The sequence below is a fragment of the Canis aureus genome, chromosome 8 (assembly GCF_053574225.1).
Source record: "Canis aureus isolate CA01 chromosome 8, VMU_Caureus_v.1.0, whole genome shotgun sequence".
In the NCBI taxonomy this organism is placed as follows: domain Eukaryota; kingdom Metazoa; phylum Chordata; class Mammalia; order Carnivora; family Canidae; genus Canis; species Canis aureus.
In genome coordinates this window covers 17683987-17689986 of record NC_135618.1, presented here as the reverse complement: position 1 = coordinate 17689986, position 6000 = coordinate 17683987, and the positions used below count along the sequence as shown (strand labels likewise).

Here is a 6000-nt window from a genome sequence, read left to right as displayed (position 1 = left end):
GTTCAGAAAAGAAAAGAAAGAGAAAAGAGAACAACAAAAACAAAACAAAACAAAACAACCCAAAAACCCTGAAACAAAAAAAACAAAAACACAAAACAAGAAAGCTAAAAAAGAAAAACTAGATCCTGGATGTATTTTGGTCTGCTGGTTAAAGGAATCTAGATACCAAACTAAAAAAAAAAAAAAAAAAAAAAAAGAAGAGAAAGTAAAACTCAAAAAATAAAAAAGAATATGGAAAGTATATATACATAAATTCCAAAAATTAATAGTAAACAATTAAAAAAAAAGTAATTGGAAAACATAAGAAAATTAATAAAAAGATAATAAAGAACTAAAGAAAAAAGTAAAAAGGAAGCTTGATCCTACTCCTAGAGCTGAAGCTTTGTAGCATTCAGGAAACTTGTTGAGAGCTAAGTCGCTTGCACGGGTCTTCTGGGGGCGGGGCCTGTTATGCTAATTATCAGGCTGACTTCTTCGGGTAGGAAGGCTTCCCCAGGGCCCCGGGGGCGGGGCTTGGCTTCCAGAGCTCCGCCTCCCCAGGTGGTGCCCTTTTGCCCCCGGAAGGGTTTCCCCCGCTGTTGAGCCTCGGGAGCATGGCGGCGCCCTGCCTGCTGGCCCGGTCCTGGAAGTTCGCACGCCTCCCTCTCCAATGAGCCCTCACGGAAAAGCAGTCAGTCCCCCTGATTGCTTTTCCAGTTTCCGTCCCCGGCTTCCGTCTGAACCCTGCGTTCACCCTGCCCCTGTCGGAGCGTTTTTCTCTCAGGTACGCCTCCCATAGTTGAGACTGGGTGCCCCGCCCCTCCTGGCAGTTTGCGCCAGCTGCCCCCGCGGGCTGCCCCCAGCCCGGTGCCCAGCGGCCCAGCGGCCCAGTGGCCCAGCGCGGGGTCTCCAGCAGGCACCACGGTTCAGAGGCGGCCGGCAAGTGCCTGGAGCAGTTCCGTCTTGCAGGTCACCCGTGGTGCGCTTCACTCTGCAGTGTCCCCTCTTCTCCGCCAAACCTTTCAGCAAAGTAGCTGAGATCTAGCATGAATCCACGGGGTTGAGTATCATGCTCTTTGATTTTTTTTTTTCTTTTTTCCCTAAGAAGGTTCTGGTGAATATGTTAATGCCCGGGGAAGAGGGAAGGAAGACTTAGGAAGAAGGGCAAGGGAGAGTCAGCGTGGAAGTACTCAGTTGGATGAACTTTGGTTTTCTCGCCATTGAAAATATCAACGGTTTCTTGTTTGACGTTTGGTGTTTCAAAAAATTAAAAGAATGGAAACGTCTCTTCCATTATACCTTAGAAACTAAGGTTATCTAAGGGACATTTAATCAATCCAGTATTCCGATTTCTTTATTCTTAAGTTAAACATTCTATTTCTGTGTTATTTTGAATATCTATGAAGCATAGTCTTTGCCCTCAGATACAGACACGTTTAACACACAGTTTATCACGTTTTTACCCATTGAAAGTGGTTTAAACGGAATTTGGTGATGTACAAGTGGTTTGGCTTAAATTTTGGCAAAACATGTTCGTCTTGGCTTAGTTTGTACTTGACACTATACCTTTTTAACTAGAGACTACTGAGATGAGTCGGAGAAGTATCAGATTTTAAGTTTACACACTCAGTCCCGTAGATTATGCTTTTGAGGTTGCTTGTTTTTCCACAGCGCTGTATGTCCGTCCCAAAAGTGCCTACTTTTTAATTTTGCAGGCAATGCAGTGCAACGAGAATATAGTTAAGTGGAGTCTGATGGCTACAAGTTCTGCAGAATTTCAGAATATAAGAACCACCATTTTCAAATGTCTAAACGTTATAGCTCGTTAGATACAAACATCTGAATTTCTTTTCTTTTTTTGCATTGAATGGCAACGTCGACATTACTATCCAGCTGTATTGTTTTCGCTGTATGGTAACTAATGAAGTGCTTCCATGCACCAAAGAACTACAATGCTGTAAAGTTGGGAGCGGAGTCATAATCTGTATGATCACAGGGTTAGACTGGAATAAGGCAACTCCATTATGTCCTGCAAATAAACACCATTTAAAACTTTCAAACTCAGCATGTCTTCTGGTTAGCTAAAGTAAAAGGATTATATTGAGTTGAGTCAACTCCTAGGGCTGCTGGACTTGATTATATAATTGGATAGGACTTTGAATATATGAAAGCTCTTGGAGATTTAGTAACTTTATTTTCAAATTTTGGGTAATATTACTTACCTCACAGAATGCAACGAAATGATGTCTGTAAAGGTTTTATCACTAAGACAGGAATGTAATAGATGAGCAACAAAGATTATTTTCTACACTTTCTTCCTTCAAGAGTCATTTATACCACTGCTGTAATTTAGGCCAGAAAAATATTAAATAAGATGAATTAAAAATCTGTGAATCGGTAACACAATTGTGCATAAATATTTTGGATAAAAGCTTTGGAGGACAATGTTGATACTACTGGCTAAAGTGAGGTGTGGGAATTATCTCTGGGTTTTGTTAATTTACATTTTTCCTCCCTTCTACTCCTGTTGATACCTTGGAATTGATTATAATAACTGAATCACACAACTTAATATTAAGAAGCTTAAAAAGTCTATCTGACTCCTTATACCAGCTTACTCAATTGGTTTGATATTAATTCAGAGATTATATCTTCTATGTAATTAATATACTGTTAGGGAATACAAGTCTAAAAGAAAAGTCAGTTTCAAATGTCAGAGCTCAAGCAAAGATTGAGCAAATAGTTTCAAAATATTTTATAGAGGACTTAGTTGCATGAAAATAAAACTTTTAAAATAAGCCATTGTTCAGCATGTCAGACAAGGTATTACATTTTATTTGTGCCTTAATAGCACATCCATATAGATAAAAGGTTGTTTAAAAATCTTACAGAAAACTGCAGGTGTCACTTTTCCTAATAAAAACTGCATTTCCCCTGTAGTTTATGCCTTTGATCCCTACGAACTCAGGAAAAATAAATGAAAATTTCTTTGCTTTCAATTTGCGGTGATATGATGCACATTACTGACCTTCAGGAAACAATATCTACTGCCACATTGGAGCCCTGGGCTTCCTGGCACTTACTGTGGACTGTTGCTTTCTGTGTGCTGATTTTCTACATTTGCTACTTAGAAAAATAGGTGACTAAAAGATAGAAACAAATCATCAGATGATAATGACCAGGAAACCAAACAATAGCATGAATATTTTGATCTGCAGGCTCGGTGACCTTTTGTGTTTGTTTAAACAGCTTGTTTTAATTAGTAATGGATATCGCTTACTCTTATGAACATTATTGACAATTGAAAACAGCACCTTATAAGCTGAGGAATTGGAGAAATTTAATATGAGTGTTTGAGTTTAGTTTCTTTAGGGGGTTGCTTTGTTCTTGTCATAATGCTTGAAGTTAATGGACAACTAAAATGGAAAGGCTTCATGTGTCATACACTGAGTGAGGAGGACTGACAAAAAGCCATTAGTGTCCAGGGAAGAAAGACAAAGGCAGAAATTCTATCATTTCCAGATGAGTCCTTATGATTCCCTGAACTCTTTATTAGCTTGACAGGCAAGAGGCAAGACTATTAATGCAAAGGTCAGATAGTACAATTTTAGCCAGATTTTTTTCTTTCATTAAAACGGTAGTAGGAAAGTATCTAGAATGCTTGTTTTGTGGAATCTAAGAGATGATTCTTTTGAAAAACAAACTTAATGGCTTTGATGTTCTAAATGACAGTTTTACCTGTCCTACTAAAATGAAAGAATGTAACTTTTCTTACCATATAGGATCAAGCAATTACTAAAAGGAAAAGTTGGATTATGCTTATTTCTAGAGGTACTGTAAAATATTTTAAAGTAATTCTGAAAATTTGCAGTTTCTTTTCACTCTGAAATACAGTTAAAATATTCTCTACTAAAACTTTGTAAAAATGTCTTTATTTTCAACCTGATGCAACATCAGGACCATCAACTTTGTTCTTGTCAAACTATTCTACTGTATATAGCAGTACCATCATCTTTCCTGTATCAGATATTTTAAAGATATTTAAAATTACTTTCATAGATTTTGAAAGCCATTTCTAATGTGACAGACATCTGTCCCTTGTTTTTTGCTCTGAACAGAGAGCATGTTTCAGATAGGTGCTTGTGAGATGTGCTGTTTTAAATTTTTTCCATTAGCTGGTGCTTGATTGGAAACAATGGCAATGCTATTTCGTTAGAAAAATCAGCCATCCTTGATCCCGTTGGTACTAGCAAGATTGGGACACTTTTTAAACAAGTCTTGGATATGTTCTTGGGAGAATGTAGACCACCCTTGACATTCACTGTTTGTCATTGAGGGATGCAAAGAGGGGGGAGACACATTGTGATGGGAAAAGTCATTTGATAATTAGAGGGCTGAGTGGATGTGAGTTTTACTCTGACTTGATTTTATTTCATTTTCTTCAGCAGTTTCACAAATTGTAGTTATTGAAACTCTGGATATACCTCCTCCTGTGTTATTTACTACACAGAAAAAACAAATTGAAAGGAAAGATAAAGATAAATAAAAGGAAAATAAACAAGTCGCAAAGTAAGCAAACAAAAACATCCCGATTGGCTACTATATCGTATCTTATAAGACACTGTTCATTATTTTTTCTCCTCCATTTACATTGTGGACTATTGGGATGCTAATATGTATATTCACTAACTAATTTGAGGATTCAGTATAGTATAGTGTAAGTAGCACTGGATTGGTGGTCAAGACGCCTAAGAATCATTTCTAGTTGTTTGGCTAATTAGCTTTGTGACCTTGGATAAGTAACTTACCTTTACTAGACTCATATTCCTTATCTCATTGTGATATTGCTCCCCAGGGGGATAAAATTGGTTCAACAATTTTCACCTTGGGATGAGAGAGTGAAAAATCTTATTCTTTTTACATGTAAAGTACAGTTATATATACACACACGTGCACATACATATATACACAACACTTATCTCACAAATGACTAGATAATAATGAAGTTCTGTTTTAGCTCTAATTTGCTGTGTCTTCTATAAATAATACTTATGTTTCCCTACTAACCCTTTTTAAGGACTTGAAAAGTGTATTTCAACCTTAAAATTAGTTATCATATCTTCTTGTGGAAAGATACTTGTTATTCCCTTCAAAAATAAAACTTACTTTAGTTTTCTCTGGTTTTAGCAAAGAATATGCTTTTATGTAAAAAGAAGAGATCACTAGTAGTAGCATAAACTGTTAGCTGGTAACCAAAATATGTTTCTCTTCTGAGTACATAGCTGTATTTTTAATCTTTGCTGATACATGCACAGGTGACTGAGTTCTGGTCAATGAAATATAAGTGGAAGTACTCTATTTTGAGACCTGACCTATCTAAAACTCTGATAGAGCCTTCTCCATGCTTTCTCCTGTTTCAGCTACATGGAATGACAGTCTTTAGAACAGCCTTGGAAGTGGCTGGGATCCTGAATTCCTTAATGACTGCATAGCTTATTCCTGACAAATAAGCGGATTAAGACTCATCCATTAGTATTCTAGTATATACATATTCAGTATATACAATCTACTGTTCTTTGTATTTGAGATTGGTCTGTGTACAACTAGAACATTTATGTATCTGTGCCAACATGTGCTATTATTATATCTAGTAAAGACATTGATCTTCTGTACCTGCTCTGCCTGATATAGTAACCATTATTTATCATATGTGGCTATTTTACTTTAATTTCAATTTTAAATATTAAATTTTAAATCAATTTAAATTAATTTTTAATTTTAAATTAATTAAATTTTTAATTTTAATTTAAGTGCTCTCTAGCTCCTAGTGGCTAGTAGCTACCATATTGGGCAGGGCAGATACAGACCTTTTCCAACATCACAGAAAGTTCTGATGGACAGCACTGAGCTGTATTGTTGAGAATTAATGCTTGTACACATTACACATGCTTGCATACACACATATGCACACACATACATGTATGTGAACACAAAAACACATACATTAATGGAAGGGACACG

General features: G+C 36.7%; 1 long non-coding RNA gene across 21 annotated transcripts in view; it reads left to right on the top strand.

The window, feature by feature from the left end:
• The first annotated feature begins 507 nt into the window (after positions 1-507).
• The window catches only part of LOC144318398 (uncharacterized), a 381065-nt gene continuing 375572 nt past the window's right edge, over positions 508-6000 (top strand). For 4 of the 21 annotated variants that reach the window (XR_013384287.1, XR_013384286.1, XR_013384280.1 and 1 more), the window contains exon 1: positions 518-763. This is a non-coding gene — a long non-coding RNA (uncharacterized LOC144318398). Of the gene's footprint in view, positions 764-6000 lie in introns of all 21 variants that reach the window. The other 17 variants (XR_013384282.1, XR_013384275.1, XR_013384283.1 and 14 more) reach the window with 12 other exon arrangements.